Source organism: Ursus arctos, unplaced genomic scaffold (genome assembly GCF_023065955.2).
Source record: "Ursus arctos isolate Adak ecotype North America unplaced genomic scaffold, UrsArc2.0 scaffold_29, whole genome shotgun sequence".
Taxonomy (NCBI): domain Eukaryota; kingdom Metazoa; phylum Chordata; class Mammalia; order Carnivora; family Ursidae; genus Ursus; species Ursus arctos.
The window spans coordinates 37,064,925-37,083,537 of record NW_026622974.1 but is presented as its reverse complement, the minus strand read 5'-3'; the positions used below and the strand labels follow the sequence as shown (position 1 = coordinate 37,083,537).

Genomic DNA, 18,613 nt, shown 5'->3' with positions numbered 1-18,613 from the left:
AAAGACAGGGGGAAGTAACTGGGTTTCATCATCTGCCTCAATCACACTGTGACTATACTTGTCTGCCCATCATTCTTATGTTCCTTCCAATTTTGGAAGATAAATGAAAATGCTTCCTATTATTATTTGCGTATCATGGACAGGTCTCAGCCGGTCTCCTGAACTGTGGCCAACTTGGCTCACCTCCCCCAGTAGTGCCCAATTATTGTATCAAGGCTCAAACACAGGGACAAATTGTGTGAACATAAAAGGATTATATTGTTCTTTCAAAGTTGTCTCTGGACTCAGAGTCTAAATCTCTTTAATTTTCTGGTACATTGATAAAAGATACTCTAACGTAACACTAGTTGTGTTATTCCTAAAACTGAATTCCCAGACTGCTTTGGCTTTTGTCATTTATTCAGGCGAATGAGTAACCCCACTGATTGAGGGCTCTAAATTAAGTGAGCCTGCCTTTTGCCTGGACAACTCTTGGCTACCAATGTAACCCATCTTGAATCAGTAACAGAGCATACCTGTCTCAGGGCTTCAAGTGTTTGGTTATAGCTGCATCAATCCAATGAGTCAACCAAACTAGCTTCATCTCCGAAGACAGTTCAGAGTGCTGATTTACTCAGCTGGCTGTATTTCCTGAGGATGTGATTCATAATACCCGGGAGAGGGAGAAAGAACAACATTGAAAGCACACTTAAGAAGGGGTGGATAAGACGCTATTCTTTCTGGCAAACCTGTCTTTTATGATATGCTGTGGATGTTTCTGGCGTTCCTCTCTGGGGTAAGAGTTGGTGATGATGCCTTTGAGGCTGCATATGGGGGTGTGAGTACAGCATGCTCCTGCTCAGCCCGAGGCCCTGGGAGAGGAGGGATTTTCTGTTCACTGAAAGACAAGCAAGCAGGCCCTTTGTGGAGCTGGGTACCTGTTCCCTGACTGCGAGGATTCACAGCTGATGCCGCGTTTCTGTGCCTTGCTCCAGGACTGCCCGTGGGGGCCTAGTGAAGTGGAAGTGGGCCTGCTCTGGTGACAGGGAGCCAGTAATCTCACTGTTTCCCTTTTTGTCACAGGCACAGCACTCTAGTCCTTCTTTACCAAGGAATCTTCCCTGGCTCCTGGCTCTGGCTTTGCTTTTCCTTCTTAGGCATAATGTCTGTATTCTTCTGTTTAGAAAACATTCCAGCCTGAAGATAACCTCTTTGCCATGTAAGCTTTTATTTCCTCTGATCCCAAAGTTTTATGGGATCCAGAGGCCTTGTGCTGACTTGTCCAATTTGGTGTATTTTGCAAGAACACTTGATAATCTGCTTCAATCTGGAATGCAGCTTGATTCAGAGATATTTGTGACTAAGTTCTGTTCATTCATTTTTTCATTCATTCCCTTATATTTTCCACCAATATTTATTAAGTGCCAGCTATGTGCCAAATACTCAGTTATTCATTTATGAGTATACATTTTATTCACTAGCATTTTGGGAGGGACTGGGAATGACTGGCCTCCAGGAGAGAAGCAGGCAGAAACAGACAGGGCTGGACTGGACTTCCCAAAGGCTCAGTGTACAGGGTGCATGGTGATGGCCAGAACTGGGGCTTCGGGTGGGTTGGCTCTTTAAGAAAGAGGAGGAGGTAGGGTTGGGCCCGATATTACACTGTGACAAGTGCCGCCACCACCAGAGTCCCTCTAGTCATCAATCCACCAGCCATAATCATGATGTTCTCAGGGTGACTGAATTTGTTCTTGGGAGAAGAGAGAAAGTGTGGGTTTTGCTTCTAGGTTGGCTTAGGGTTAGAAGTGGCTAAACAGAGGCAGGAACAGAGACAAAGGTGTCTTAAGGAAATAGGGTTGGATGCCACAGCTCTCCTGGTGAAGACATAAGATTCATCCAAGATGGTGCAATTAGAAGGGTTGAGCCAGGTTTATCTGATTTTTCTGAAGGCAAAGAAATCCTTAAGTGGCACCTTCTGAGTTTCAACAATAAGTCATATTCAGGTTATAGTTCCAGACCATATGAACTCTAATTGGACAGAAAGATGCATAAACAAATACGCCTGATATCCTATACTGTTTGCTATGAAAATACTGTAACTCCCAAGGAGAAGCAGCTAACTACCCATGGGTCTCTGAGAAGGGCTCATGGAGAAGATGGCATCTGAACCGGGAGATAAAGTGCTAAGACTCCTGACAAGTGGTAAACAGAGGGAATCTGCTGTTCCAGATGGAGGTAATAACAAATACAATAGTAAAGCATTCTGATATAATTCAGTAAGGCTATGTGTGCAAATTTAAGGAGAAAGGCCAGAACCATGGTGAAATGCAATGTCAAAGGAGAACCCATGCAGGAAGCTCATAGGTAAGTTTTGTGGACTTCCCCTGTGGTGACCATGGAGATACACCACTCAGAACTCTTCAAGAGAGAACCTGTCAGAAGTGCACTTAGCTGGGGTGCCTGGGTGGCTCGGTCATTAAGCGTCTGCCTTCGGCTCAGAACATGATCCCGGAGTCCTGGGATCGAGCCCCGCATCAGGCTCCTCCGCTGGGAGCCTGCTTCTTCCTCTCCCGCTCCCCCTCCTTGTGTTCCGTCTCTCGCTGGCTGTCTCTCTCTCTCTGTCAAATAAATAAAATCTTAAAAAAAAAAGTGCACTTAGCTGACAATCTTCAGTGGCAGTGCAAGTGAGGTCCACTACTGTTGGAAGCCATGCTTTCCTTGAGCAGCTCCCACCAATGACCAGCACAGTGGAAATCCCAGGGGCTGGCAATTTCTGCCCACAAGGGACTCCCACAGACACCCTTTGCTCCAAGCCAGTCTCCACATTGGACTGGCCAAGACTCTCCCAGAGCTGCACTTCAGTCTCAGGCTCTGTTTACATGATTCTTCCTGCCTTCTACTCCTTTCATGTTGTTAGACCTGCATTATGGTCTTGAGCTTTTCCTGCTCCTGCTGTCCTTCATAGTTTCCAGACATTACTCCCAATTAATCTTTTGTATTTCTAACTGTCTCGCCTCTGCTCCCCACTTGGCATCAGTTACAGTCTGAGAAATCAAATGCGATTTGGGGACTGAATCATTCACCACCCAACTGACCAGGAGGACCCTATCCCAAGTGGTTTATCGGGCACAGGTGATCTCTGGCACAAGGTGGTGGCCCAATTGCTAAACATTTTTTTTTTTATCGGTTCTGACTTAGAAAAACATCTTGGGGAAGAAAAGTGCCCTTAAAGTAATGATTCAGCGTTTGAAAGGTATGGGGGAAGCAAGGCACACAGGACAGTGAAATTGGCTTGTTATTACTAAGTTGCATTGATGCCCTACATGGGGTGATAAGAAACCAAGAAACCAAGAATAGTTAAGTAACAGTTAAAAAATGGCCTTCTTGGTAGCTTACAAAGAAGTCCTTATCTCCTCTAGGGAGAGAGTTGACATCGTTGAGGAGGAAACTCAGAAAGACCATTGAAGGCGCTGCCAAGGCAGGTTTGTTATTAAGGTCAGGGCCTGAGCTGGAAAAACCTGAGACCCGAGTCATGGATGAAGACAGTTGGATGGTAACCTTGAAGATTGTGACTTATATATATTTTTAAAGATTTTATTTATTTGAGAGAGAGAGAAAGAGAGTGCATGAGTGAGAGGGGGGCTAACGGGGGCAGAGAGAGAAGGAGAAGCAGACTCCCTAAAGAGAGCCTGATGCAGGGCTCAATACCAGGACCCCGAGATCATGACCTGAGCCAAAGGCAGACACAACCAATTGAGCCACCCAGGCATCTTCTTTTTTTTTTTTTTTTTAAGATTTTATTTATGTATTTAACACAGATAGAGACAGCCAGTGAGAGAGGGAACACAAGCAGGGGGAGTGGGAGAGGAAGAAGCAGGCTCATAGCGGAGGAGCCTGATGTGGGGCTCGATCCCATAACGCCGGGATCACGCCCTGAGCCGAAGGCAGACGCTTAACCGCTGTGCCACCCAGGCGCCCCCACCCAGGCATCTTCTTAAGACCAAGCACGTATCCCATGTGGAAGGCACTGCTGAGGCCTCTCCCCAGCAAAGACATAGGTGGTCCCTCAGGAGCTACCCCTTGCCTCCCAAGCCAGTAAGTAGCAATAATACCAGCATAGCCCAGCTGGGATTGCAGGCCCTTACAAGGGAGGAGATTATACTCAAGAGAGCTTCAAGAATTAGCATTTACTGAGAAGCGCCAGGAGTACTCAATTGAATTGGATTTCAGCGGCACTTGATCAAGGGGTGGGCACGTAAAATGGGGTAAGCAAGGGTTCATTTACTTGGAGGGGGCTCTCTTTCAGGACGGGTGATTTAACACCCTTCAAGGCCCCGGGAGGATGGTGCAAACTCACTTCTAGAGTAGCTTTGAGAAGCCTGGGAAAGTAATGGTCTGTGATGAGGGCAGTGGAAATGCCTGAGTTGCAATGGCAGATGGTAGGGGAAGAGGGAAGTGGGCATGCTGAACTGGATATATTATATGAGGCCTGAATACCCGCAAAGGTTCTGTAGGAGGATCCAGAAGACACTTCATTAGCGAAAGCCTTCAGGATATGTGCTGGTGATCAGGGTACCTGCCTCACTAGAAGTTCAGCAGTTGCTCTCCCCTGCAGGCTGGGCTGATGCTAGGAGCGATGGCCACAGAGTTGGTCTTGCTAGTAGCTGTGAGGATTTGGGGGCCCTGAAGCAAGAGACATCCGTGGCATCAATTAACCATCGGAAGCCAAGGGGCCACAGTTACCATAGGAATGGCCAAGGGGGTGTGGCTGCATTCATTGTAACCATGAATGGACACCTGAAAAATGTTGGACACCAGGACTTAAGGCAGAATTATGTCACAAGTTTTTGGTTCCATTTTTCATCATGAAGATCTAAGAGGTCAGAAATGATCAACGCACAGTACAACTAGGGATGCACAGAGATTTAATTTCTTTATTTGACTGTAAGTGATCTTCTGTTCCACCCAATCCCCTATCCACTAGTTAGTGGGGAAAAACTTAATCAAATGTCAATTCAGTTTAAGTATGGTATGATTGTTGGAATCAAGTTTCTAGAGGTGTTCATTTTCTAAAGGTGGCTCATTGTCCTCTAGAGGCTTTCCTTCAAGCTGGCATCCCTGTGTATAGGGGAAAGAGTTTGGCTCATGGATTATGAGCTCCATATTATTATTAACTGCTTCTCAGGGTAAAAAAAATCCATAAACATAAAGTGCCAGCTAATCATATGTTCCTGATCCCTCTCGGAGCATGTTTTTTCTCCAGGGACTCTAGGTGGGAAGTTCATTCTGTTTTACCTTCTGTTTTGTTGTTGATTTTCACTTTCTTCTGGATATGTAATGACAGTTTTGTATTTAATGGCCACATAATTTCCTATTGTAATGGTCACTCGGTTCTTTGGATATCAGTGCAAATTAGCATTGCTAATTTGAATTCCAATTTAAAGAAAGCCTCAAGTTTTACCAAACCTAAATTCTGTCTACCAACTCAGGGTTGGGGAAGTATTTGGACTTAGAAATATTTGGAATTGATGCTTCTTTCCCAAGATAAGTTAGAGAAACAACAATGTAGAGGGATTTTTGTTTGTTTAGGAAGTTTCTTTGTGGAGGCCTCAGGCCTATGGCTTGTCATAGGGTCTCAGCCTGTCTCTCACTTCTCCATCAGCCCCCATAAGTGCCCTGAAATAAGTTACACTCTAAGTCCAGTGCTGTGTACAGCAGCTGCAAGCTAGTCTCCAGTCACTATCTACACCTACGACCCTCCTGGTTAGAAATTCTCAAGCTTTCCTTCAACATAAGGACAAGCATGACTTGGCGGGCTGCCTCCTCAGCTCAGCATCACCGGTGGGCTGGTGAAGTAGCTAGCTAGTCCATGTGTATCCATCCACGCTGCCCTCCTGTCCCTGTGCCTCTGAAACTGCCCTACCTGCCCCTACTCTGTCCTTTAGACACTCGTCATCTTTACATGTTTTCTCAAATCCCGCTGCAGCGTGAACTCCTTAAGGGCAGCTGTTTTGAAATCTTGGATTGCCTCGTATTTCCCAGGATGCCAAGCAGAGTAGCTTGCACATAGTCATTGCTTAGTGAGTTTGGCTAGTAGTGGGAGCACTAGTGAGGAACGAGGTAGAATGCTGTACAATCCTTACCTTTTGAGGGAAATCATATGGGGGATCCATTGTGTTACAGATGATGGTGGGTGGCCAAGGCCCTGTACTCGAAAGAAGAAAGGGAGAGAAATGTTGGCAGTGGCTCTCAGAAGTCCCAGCATGGCTTAGACACCTGTTGAAGGCTCCTGGTGGGGGTCAGGAGAGGGTTATGGCATTGACAGAATGCTTGGGGCTGGTGGTGCTTTTGAGGAAGAAGTAGACTAGAAATGGGAGGAGGGGTGTACAGAGAACTTAGGTTATTGGGCAGCTTAGGGGTTTGTTATTCCAGCATTTAGAAGTCAGAACTCCATCATCCTTCCATGTGTGAAGAGCCCAAGTCTGGAGATCCTGCCAAGGGAGTGGAAGACAAGGTGGGGAACTGATAGACCTGAGCCTTTTTACTTCAATTATGAGAGATGCAATAAGATCATGTGAGTCATTTTTAGATTTAGGTCAAATGGCTCGCATTGGCTGTGTGTCTTTCTGCCCTGAGAGGACAGAAGGTTTTAGTAACTATCTATGTCCTCCCAGTGTCTCATAGCTCTGGATTTTCATCAAGTATAGTCACACAGGTTCTCTAACCTCTCAGTCTGTGTATCTTGAGTTGGATGAATGCTGGAGACAGATGCACACAGCCCAGTACATATCAGATATTAAGACTGAGCTGTACTACTAAGGTACATGGCTTAATTTATGCTCAACAGAATTGAGGCATTTTTGGGAAAGCTTTGGTAAAGGGTGCAGAACTTCCATTCTGCTCATTCCTTCTGTCAGGTGGGCCCCTCCTCTTTTCCACCTGGCTGAGTACAAACCATATCTCAGGGCTTAGTTCAAACTCTCTGCCTTTTATGGTACCTTCCTGGAGGCCCAGCCCCCTCTAGGATCTCACTTTCCTCTGAACCCCAGAGTACTTGTTCATCATGCCAAAATGGCTGATATTTTTTATACCAAATAAAGGAAGGTGACTTCTCAGAGCAGAGGAATTATAATTTTTTTGAGGTTTCTGCTGCAATTTACCATTCATTATTTTTAAAACTTTTTCATGAAAGTAATTCACATATTTAAAACATCCTCAAACATTAAAAAGGCATTATCACTCTAAATAACTGACATTTTACTAGCAGAATTATGAGCACCTACATCACTGAAATTCTTTCCTCTTACGTTTTTTTTGAATACCACTGACCAACTAGTGGAAGAACTTTTCTTCTTTGTGAAGCCTGTGAGAAGGTGCCTTCTCAGGGCAGAAAAATTAGAGAACGTTTCCTCCTGCAAGCAGCATAGCTGCATGGACAATGGGCTTCTCTCCCAGAGGCTCCTTCATGCAAAGAAAAGTAAGGCTGCAAGTTGCATTCACTGAACCAGGGTCTTGTCTTGGGAGCAGTGTGGGGCCTGCAAATCCAGACCCCCTCCATTGGGTGACTTTGGTCTGAACACATTGCTCATTTCATCAGTCTGCTTCTGTCATCCTCTGGGGGATACTAGTTATAAACAGGATGGCTTCCAAATGTCTGCTTCTTCATCTGCCAACCATGAGTAATGTTGACCTTATGGGAACTTGGTTTCAGTGTCTCAAAGAAAATTATCTGTGGCAATTGTAGACTCATGGCAAATAATAAACATCCATTTAATTCATGAAGTATTTATTATCCCTAAGTACTGTTGACAATAGTAGGGAAATGCATTTTTCAGTTCCAAGTTGGGCCTCACAAAGCATTGCCCTGCCTTCCAGGAAGTTCTTCTTCTAGGAGATATTACTTAATAATAAGCACAATAATCATGGTAAAAGTAACTGTTTAGTTAGTACTTACACTGTACCATCAACTTTGTAAAATAAAACTCTCATGACACACTGGGTTACTCATGGTAAGAAAATAGAAACTCAGAGAGAGTAAATGATAAAAAACAGGCAGACAGTCTTTCCCCGAAGGTTGGAGAAAGTCTCCCTGAGCAACAGACTCCTCCCATCTGCTCCAGGCCATGTTCAGTCTGGAAGTCTGGCAGGATGGGGTTGCTTGGAGGTGTTCATTTTCTCTTTCTGAATGCATCAGTCATTTCCCCAGCTAGGCTGTAATTGCTTTGAGAGCAGGGACAGAAACTTCTACTTCTTTGCCTCCAAAATACCTAGGTTGGTCTCTTAAAAAGAGTCGATACTTACTTAATGGATAATTGGATTATTGATTTCTAAGTGGGCCATCCTGGGTGTTGGTATGGTCAGGAGGAAGCAAAGATCCCACAAGGCAAAAGTCTGTATGTCTAAGTGTCTGAGTATGTTCCGTGCAGTATTTGCTGTTTTCTCCCCACAGCAGCTGTGAACCCACTTCTTGCTGGTGGCCATGCTTTCTATTTTCAAGCACTTCCGAAGACCCTCCTGGTTGCTGAGGACTACTCAACACTCCTGTGTTAATAGCCCTCAGGCTGACCTGGGTCTGGTACATACACAGTGTTTGTTTTTATTTTTACCCCTTTGTGCTCTTCTGTCCTCCTCCCTCTTCCTTCTCTTTCTTAAAAACATAGCCAAGGAAAAGATGCAGTTAGTAAGCTCTTTGCCAGAGCCTTCTTGGTTTTCATGTGACTTTGAAAATTCTGTTTTTTGAATGTAGTCATAAGACTTGGGTACTGAGAATCTTTGGCATTAATCAGGCAGTTTTATATTTGTGAATAAAACTGACAGGAAATCACAGCTTACCTGAATAAAATGAACTCTTCTTAGTTTAGCACCGTAATAAAGTTAAAAAATAACAGAGCAAAAGAAACAGTTCAAACGTGAATAATTTAATTTTAATCCCGAACAGACTGTCTACATTTTTATTTTGCTCCAGAATAGTAGCTGGTAAAGATGGTCATCTCTGGTTTCAAAGTAGGTTTGAGAGTATACACGGTTTTCCCAGAGTCTCATTTATTCAAGGCCTCATTCTGGGCAGGGGACTGTGCTAAGCTCTGGTCAAATTTAAATGCATCTTTAAGACTCCGAGCTTGATCTGAGAATCTTTGCTCTAATTTAAGATGTTAAATAGAGATATTACAAAATAAGAGGGTTGGAATTGATAAAAATTAATAGGCAACTTTTCTATTACCACTTTTACATTTATTTATTAGTTGATTTTAGACTAACCTTATCAGTAAGTGGAAAAATGTAAGATGTAAAGGTTGATATCCCACTAAGAAATATCTGTATGAATTGTGTGGCCTGATTAAAAATGTTACAGGTTGGCGCTGAAATTACAGGCTTCTATTTTTACCACCCACAGTGTCTGAGGAAAGTAGTGAGGGTTAAAGAGAAGCTATTTAGAATCACAGAGTTGTTTGTACTATCCCGTGGGCTTCCTGGAACAGCGTCTCTGTGGAAACATAAAGTCATGGTATTTGTAGGAGGAAAGAAAATACGATGGAAGCATGAACGGAAGGTTAGCTAGTGTTGAGTCAAGGATGTGGGTTGAATGAGTGGTTAATTGCTTGTCTCACTTGATTGGGCTTTTGGAAAACTTGAGAAATTCCAAGTTGTTTTTCTAGTCAGTAAGAGCTGACTTACTGTTTGGACCTGGATAAGTCACTGTACATTTTGTAAGGAATATTTGAGAAATGGTTGAGAAAGATTCTCGAAAGCCATTTGCTCCCATATTCCTCTTTGTCTTTTACAATGCCTAGGGACTTTGACAGTCTCCCAAACAGAATCAGAGAACAAAATATCCATGGCCTCTATTCTAGAACACTCCAGAACTGGGTCTCAGACTATTATATATAAACTGGGTTAGGTGGAGTAGTGGATTAAAAGATACTTGTAACTTTTCTAAGTAGATGACTTTGCATTAAGATATAGACAGTGTTTATGCAATGTTTATTTTTCCATTCATTCAATACCAACGGGATTTTTACTGAGCACTATAGCAGATGGCGTAAATGCCCCACCTGCAAGTTCACAGCAGACAGCTCTTATGCACACTAGCAGCTTTTCACCTTGAGGGTCCCGGTCTCTTTGCTTCTCTTTCTGCAACCAGAGTTTGTTCAGCTGGCATGCAGTACTGCTGGAAATTAATGCTCCTGGGTCAGCCAATAAAGGATGAAAGTCAGTGAATCAGTACTCTGGCTTTGCCGTCCCTTGGTGGGATAATTCTGAAGGTTTCTCAGGGGCTCCTCAGTGGGATTGAGCCCTTGCTGCCTACAGTGGCAACCAGCTCATTGATGCACATTCTATTAGCAGTCCTCCCTCCCCTGCTTTATTTTCCCCACTTGTATTTTTTTGGGATCATCTTCCCAATAAACTGCCTAGCTCAGGATTGCCTCAGGGTTTGGTTTCAGAGGAACCCACAGGCAGATAAGGACATATTGTGACTAAGGCATCATGTTAGACTAGATAAACTCTCAAGGATCTAGTAATGGAGGAAGAGAAAGATCTGAGCAAAAATACATTACCAGCAGAATGTGCCCACCTACTATGGAGGGATATTCAGAGAAAAGAGGATGGCTTCAGTGTGAGATGAACAGGACCATTGAGGAAGCAGGAAAAAGTTGGGCTTGAAGAATGAGTTGGCATTCAGCTATTTCCCTATGGGTTTGAGAAGATGGCTTTGAACCTGTGGTCTGAAAAATAGATCCTTTGACTGAAGGGGAAAGAAAAAGGAGGGGAAGCAGCATTTATGGAGTGTAGGTGACGGGTCACAGCCTAAGGGGCATGGTGATTAGGAATACAGATTTTATATACACTGTCACATTCAGTCCCCCAAATAACCATATGAGGAAGGGATCCATCATGGTCAACTCAGGCTGCTATAAAAGACTTTAGACCAGGTGGCTTATGCACAACAGAAATTTATTCTTACAGTTCTGGAAGCTGGAAGGCAAGAAATCAGGGTTTTAATATGGTAGGGTTCTGGTGAGGTTCTTTTCTGGATTGCAAACTGCTGACTTCTCCCTGTATTTTAGCATGGCAGAAAGAGAGCTAGCTCTCTAACTTCTTCTTATAAGGGCACTAACCCCATTCATGAGGGATCCACCTTCATGACCTAATTATCTCCCAAAGATCCCATCTCCAAATACCATCACACCAGGATTAGGGTTTCAACATATTTATTTTGGGGGGACATAAACATTCAGTTCATTGCTGTATCCTTGTCTATAGATTATAGATACAGATATCTGAGGTCCAAATAGTTTAATTGGTTGGCTCAAGGGGACACAGAGAGTAAATAGCATTTATAGGAGTAAAATCTACATGGGGCCAGTCTTGGAAAGTGGATGCAAACACAGCTGATTGAAAAGTGAAAGATTAAGTGAAAGTTTCCCATTGGACTGTCATGCCAAAAATGATGGTCATTATTTACTTCCACCTCCATGTTCTGGGCTATTATTTGCCCAAATCAAACTTGGCAGACATTTTTAATCATGATTATTCAACAGATGAAGAGCCTAAGACCTGGGAGTTAAGATTACTGGTTCTAGGACACCAAATTATTTTTTAAATGGAGAGACACTGAATTCCCATCTCAGTAGACACTGCAAAAGGCATTAGGGCTTTGCTTTATATGTAGGTTCAACTAGAATAAATGGCTTGCATCTGGTCAGTTAAAGTAGATGATTAAAAATATTCTTCACCTTGGGGCACCTGGGTGGCTCAGTCACTCAAGCATCCAACTCTTGGTGTCGGCTCAGTTCATGATCTCATAAGTCATGGCCTCATGGGTCATGGTCTCATGGGTTGTGGTCTCATGGGTCATGAGATCGAGCCCTGTGTCAGGCTCTGTGCTCAGCAGGGAGTCTGCTTGAGATGCTCTCCCTCTGCCCCTCTCCCTCTTTCCGTGCTCTCTCTTTCTCTTTAAAATAAATAGATAAATCTTTTTATTTTTTTTAATTAAAAAATTTATTTAAGATTTTATTTTTATTTATTTGACAGAGAGAGAGCCAGCGAGAGAGGGAACACAAGCAGGGGGGTGGGAGAGGAAGAAGCAGGCTCCCAGCAGAGGAGCCTGATGTAGGGCTCGATCCCAGAACGCCGGGATCACACCCTGAGCCGAAGGCAGACGCTTAACAACTGAGCCACACAGGCCCCCCTAAAATAAATAGATAAATCTTAAAAAAATATTCTTCACCTAATATTCTTATCAGTGGACTTGATTAAGGTTATTTATTTTCCTGAACTTTGCCCCCAGATCTGATCTCAACTTAGTAATAGGAAAGAAGAATGACTGTTACATATTTGGATAGCAATTAGTAGTAATTCTCCTACTGGGATATAGTTGACTCTGTTAAAAGTGATGTAAATTGGGACACCTGGGTGGCTCAGTCGGTTAAGTTCTGCGGTTGACTCAGGTCATGATCCCTGGGTCCTGGGATCAAGTTCTACTTCTGGCTCCCTGCTCAGTGGGGAGCCCACTTCTTACTCTGCCTGCAGCACCCCCCCCCCCGCACTCTCTCTCTCTTGCTCTCTGACAATTAAATAAATAAAATCTTTTTTAAAAGTGATGTAAATTGTTAATAGGTATTAAATAGACACAAAAGGCCAAGCTTCTCTCTTTAAATTCAGAAACTGCCAAGGAAAGAAAGATAAAGAGGGAAGGCAACAGGTGTTAGAAAAGATGAAAGCCAGGGGCCTTCTCTTATAGCAATTTGAAATCTTCTGCTTCTTGAGGTTTTCAAATTATTTCCATTTGCGTTTCCACGGGTTTAATCTAGTTAATTTGTCTAGAGACATTGCAATTCAAGGGTTCTGCCTAATTACAAGTGTAATTTCAAGATGACTTGGAAGAGTGGTGGAATATCACACTAATACTCTTTCTCCACTCCCCGAAGGCAGAGGAGTGAAGGTGAAGAGACAAGTAGAAGACAGAGAGCAGCAAGATGCAAGCTCTGCTTCAGCACCTTGGCAACACTAACGGTAAGTAAAGCTGTTGGCTGACATTTCTGACTATTCTCATATGGGCTCACCACTCTTCTGAGCACTTCACCTTTGAGGACGCTGAAGAATGAGATACCTCATTTTGCCTAAAGTCGATCTGGGATGAAAGCCAGACACGAGGTTCAGAGTGTGCGTGCTAAACCTCCGGACTCTCTTGCTTCAAAATGAGTAGTAAGAGTAATTAATGACCCTTCTTATGTGCTCTCTGTGGAAAGGTATTATCTCCATTTTATAGACAAGGACACTGAGTTTTGGAAAAGTTAATTGATCAATCAGCTCAAGATCAGACAATGTAGATGATGGAGCATGACATTTAGCATAAGCCTGTAATTTCAAAATCTGGGCTTTAAGTGTGATGCTGCTCAAAGCTCAAGGTCAAAAGATGTTACCAAGTCATTTTTCAGAAAGAGGTATCACCATTCTGCCTTAAGAACTAGGCTTCAAGTGCAGTGCCATGGCCAGGAGACTCTGTTAACAGAACATTTGTGGTCCCCGGGGCAGCTTCTGTGTGCTTGTTGAGGTGGGCAGGCCAGTCCAAAGGAGACTTCCATGAACACAGGCTTCCAGAAGAACTGAGCCACCGTGCTACTGTAAGTTCAGATGCTAAATATACCTCTTGTTAGCTCAGGAATGTTCCTTCACGGCCCCCCTGGAACCCATCTCTTTGAAATGTAATCATTAAAGAAGGTAAAACCCTATCTCCTGGTTTCTTGGGACAAGATGGGCCTAATTACAACTGTTCCCTGACTTGAAATGGCAAACCCTACCTTCAGTCATAAAGATATGATAGAATTAGCAATTTTATCTTGAAAACTGATGGAATGCATTGTAACCACTTAGCTATATGAAAGATTTTCTTCTGTCTTTGCAACCTCTTTAGTGAATTGCCTGTGATGAGCATGACATTCTGGTTGGATGCTAATTCAATAATGAAATTGTTTTCTTTCTTTTTTCCCTTTGTGAGGAGATTTTCTATGTTGGAGGATATTTTTTAAAAAATTATATTTCCTCAACATTACCTTAGGTGACCACCTCTAGGAGACTCTGCAGAGCTAAGACAGATCTACTTCTGGAAAGGATCTAGGGCACAGGAGAGAGTGGGTGTATACCAGACTTTCTAGAAGGGTTCCTGGAATTGAGATGTTTGATTATTTGAGCCATTAATGAATTAATTAATTCAGTATTTAGTGAGCACCTACTATGTGCCTGGCTCTGTGCTGGTCAGGATGCCAGAGAAATAGAGTTTCTCCTGATCACAGCCCGAAGGGGGCATAGGGATTAGAAACATACCCACTCCCTGGGTACCTAGGGACAAGAATTAGCTGTAGTTTCCCTTCCTGGGAATCCAGGAGTTCTACAAAGAGATAAAGAACTGAAGAACCTAAGATCTTTTAAAGGAAGCTTAAGCATGTCTTCTTGGGTTTGGACCTTGAAGAAGGCCTGAAACTCTTTTTTTCTAGACTGGCGTTCCAATATGGCATAGCTCCTGTGTTAATCATCTTTGCATAGCCAGACTGTATCTGAGTGCCTGACATGCAGTAGGTAGACTATAAATCGTTGTTGAATACATGAAAGGAGGAAATTAAGGTTTTCCCTCTGGCCAGGAAAGACTCAGAGACAAATTTCACTATGACCTTTACAGGTGTTTGTTGGGTATGCATTTTCACTGTTCCCTTCCTGTGCTTCATAATAATATCATAATGTCATTGTATTATAGTGCAACCCTTAAGGTTTATAGTTTGCATTTTCCTGAATGTCCCCCACTTCTCCCATTTTCCTAGCTCTTTGTTATTCCCGTTCTCTTTTGGACTCTTTTCTCTCCTTTTTCTTTCCCTTCTCCCTCAGCAACTTCTTTTCCTATTGAAGTTGAATAGAACTGAAACTTAACAATTAATCAGACATTTTAGTGGGACTGTTTTTCCTTTGAAATATAATGTTTCTTCATTATGGAAGTCATCCTTTACAATGTCTTCTTGTCATTTATGTCTGTCACTTGACAAATTAACAGTAGAAAGTACGCATATTAGTTTCCAGGGCTGCAGGAACAAAGTACTAAAGACTAGGTGGCCTAACCAACAGAAATTTACTTTCTTATAGTTCTGGAGGCCAGAAGCCTGAGGTCAAGGTGTTGACAGGGTTGGTTTCTTCTGAGGCCTCTCTCCTTGGCTTGTAGGTAGCTATCTTCTCTCTGTTTTCATGTGGTCTTCCCTCTGTACCTCTCTGTGTCCTAATTTCTTCTTACAAGACTAATGGTCATATTGGATTAGGAACCACCCTAACGACCTCATTTTAACTTAATTACCTCTTTAAAGACCCCTTCTCTAAATACAGTCACATTCTGAGATACTGGGGTTAGGACTTCAACGTATGAATTTTAGGAGAACACGGTTCTCCATAACCATATGCCTTTAAGTTTGGTAGAGTTTTTTGTTTTGGTTTTTTAAATTACTGGTTTAAAGCAAAGATTGCTAAGGGTGGCTGATCATGAGAATTACCTGGGGAGGGCTACCTCAAGAAGCAAGAGAAGTCTCAAATACATAACCTAACCTTACATCTAAAGGAGCTAGAGAAGGAATAGAAAATAAAGGCTAAAGCCAGCAGAAGAAGGGAAATAATAAAGATTAGAGCATATAGAAACAAAAAAACCTAGTACAACAGATCAACAAAACTAAGAGTTGGTTCTTCAAAAGAATGAATAAAGCTGATAAACTCCTAGTGAGACTTATCAAAAAGAAAAGAGAAAGGACCCAAAGAGATAAAATCACAAATGAAAGAGGAGAGATCACAAACAAAACCACAGACATACAAACAATTATAAGAGAAAACTATGAAAAATTATATGCCAACAAACTGGGCAGTCTGGAAGAAATGGACAAATTCCTAGAAACTTACAAACTACCAAAACTGAAACAGGAAGAAAAAGAAAATTTGAACAGTCCCATAACCAGCAAAGAAATTGAGTCAGTAATCAAAAATCTCCCAACATACAAAAGTCCTGGGCCACATGGCTTCCCGGGGGAATTCTACCAGACATTAAAAGAAGAGTTAATACCTATTGTTCTCAAACTGTTCCAAAAAATAGAAATTGAAGGAAAACTTCCAAACTCATTCTATGAGGCCAGCATTACCTTGATTCCAAAACCAGACAAAGACCCCACTAAAAAGGAAAATTACTGGCCAGTATTCCTGATGAACATGGATGCAAAAGCTCTCAATAAAATATTATCAAACTGAATTCAACAGTACATTAAAAGAATTATTCACCATGATCAAGTGGAATTTATTTCTGGGTTGCAGGGATGGTTCAGTATTTGCAACCCAATCAATGTGATACACCATATTAGTAAATGAAAGGTTAAGAATCATAGGATCCTGTTAATAGATGCAGAAAAGCATTTGACAAAATACAGCATCCATTCTTGATAAAAACCCTCAATAAAGGAGGGATAGATGGAACATACCTCAATATCATAAAGGAGATATTTGAAAGACCCACAGCTAATATCATCCCCAATGGGGAAAAACTGAAAACCTTTCCCCTATGGTCAGGAGCAAGACAAGGATGTCCACTGTCACCATTACTATTTAACATAGTACTGGAAATCTCAGCCTCAGCAATCAGACGACAAAAAGAAATAAAAGGCATCCAAATTGGCAAGGAAGAAGTCAAACTTTCACTATTTGCAGACTATATAATAGTCTATGTAGAAAACCGAAAAGATGTCGCTAAATAATTGCTGGAACTAATACATGAATTCAGCAAAGTTGCAGAATATGAAATCAATGTGCATAAATCTGTTGCATTTCTATACACCAGTAATGAAGCAGCAGAAAAAGAAATCAAGGAATCGATCTCATTTGCAATTGCACCAAAAACAGTAAGATGACTAGAAATAAACCTAACTAAAGAAGTAAAAGACCTGTACTCTGAAAACTATAGACCACTTATGACAGAAATTGGACAGGACACAAAGAAATGGAAAAGCATTCTACGCTCATGGACTGGAAGAACAGACATTGTTAAAATGTCTATACTACCCTAAGCAATCTATACACTCGGTGTAATTCCTATCAAAATACTACCAGGAGTTTTCACAGAGCGAGAACAAACAATCTTAAATTTGGATGGAACCACAAAAGACCCTGAATCGCCAAAGTGATCCTGAAAAAGAGAAACAAAACTGGAGGCATCACAATTCCAGATTTCAAAGCTCTATTACAAAACTGTGGTTATCAAGATGGTATGGTACTGGCACAAAAACAGACACATAGATCAGTGGAACAGAACAGAAAACCCAGAAATGAACCCACAATTACATGGTCAACTAATCTTTGACAAAGCAGGAAAGAATATCCAACGGAAAAAAGACAGCAAATGGTGTTGGGAAAACTGGACAGAAACATGCAGAAGGAACTGGATCACTCTCTCACACCATACACAAAAATGAATTCTAAAACAGATGAAAGACCTACATGTGAGACAGGAAATCATCAAAATCCTAGAGGAGAACACAGGTAGCAACATCTTTGGCCTCGGCCATAGCAACTTCTTACTAGACATGTTGCCTGAGGCAAGGGAAACAAAAGCAAAAATGAACTATTGAGACCTCATCAACATAAAAAGCTTCTGCACAGCAAAGGAAGCAATCAACAAAGCTAGAAGGCAGCCTATGGAATGGGAGAAGATCTCTGCAAATGACACAGCTGATAAAGGGTTAGTGTCCAAAATCTGTAAAGAACTTATTCAAACTCAACACCCAAAAAACGATAATCCAGTTAAGAAATGGGCAGAAGACATGAATAGACACTTTTCCAAAGAAGATATACAGATGGATAACAGATACACGAAAAGCTGTTCAACATCACTCATCATCAGGGAAATACAAGTCAAAACCACAGTGAGATACCACTTCACACTTGCCAGGATGGCTAAATTAACAACACAAGAAACAACAGGCTTTGGCAAGGATGCAGAGAAAGGGGAACCCTTTTGCACTGTTGGTGGGAATGCAAACTGGTGCAGCCACTCTGGACAACAGTATGGAAGGTCCTCAAAAAGTTAAAAATAGAACTACCCTACGACCCAGCAATTGCACTACTAGGCATTTACCCAAAGGATACAAAAATACAGATTTGAAGGGATACATGCACCCAGATGTTTAAAGAAGCATATCAACAGTGACCAAACTATGGAAAGAGCCCAAATGTCCATCGACTGATGAATGGCTAAAGAAGATGTGGTGTGGTGGTGGTGTGTGTGTGTGTGTGTGTGTGTGTGTGTAAGAATATTACTCTACCACCAAAAAGAATGAAATCTTTTTTTTTTTAAGATTTTTATTTATTTATTCGACAGGATAGAGACAGCCAGCGAGAGAGGGAACACAAGCAGGGGGAGTGGGAGAGGAAGAAGCAGGCTCCCAGTGGAGGAGCCTGATGTGGGGCTCGATCCCACAACGCCGGGATCACGCCCTGAGCCGAAGGCAGACGCTTAACCGCTGTGCCACCCAGGCGCCCCCAAGAATGAAATCTTTTAATTTGAAATGATGTGCATGGAACTGGAATGTATTATGTTAAGTGAAATAAGTCAGAGAAGATGAAT

At 42.3% G+C, this 18,613-nt stretch overlaps 1 long non-coding RNA gene across 1 annotated transcript in view; it reads left to right on the top strand.

The window, feature by feature from the left end:
- Positions 1-699: 699 nt before the first annotated feature.
- The window catches only part of LOC125282825 (uncharacterized), a 231,652-nt gene continuing 213,738 nt past the window's right edge, over positions 700-18,613 (top strand). The window contains exons 1-2 of the long non-coding RNA XR_007190143.2: positions 700-775; positions 12,909-12,993. This is a non-coding gene — a long non-coding RNA (uncharacterized LOC125282825). The remainder of the gene's footprint in view (positions 776-12,908; positions 12,994-18,613) is intronic.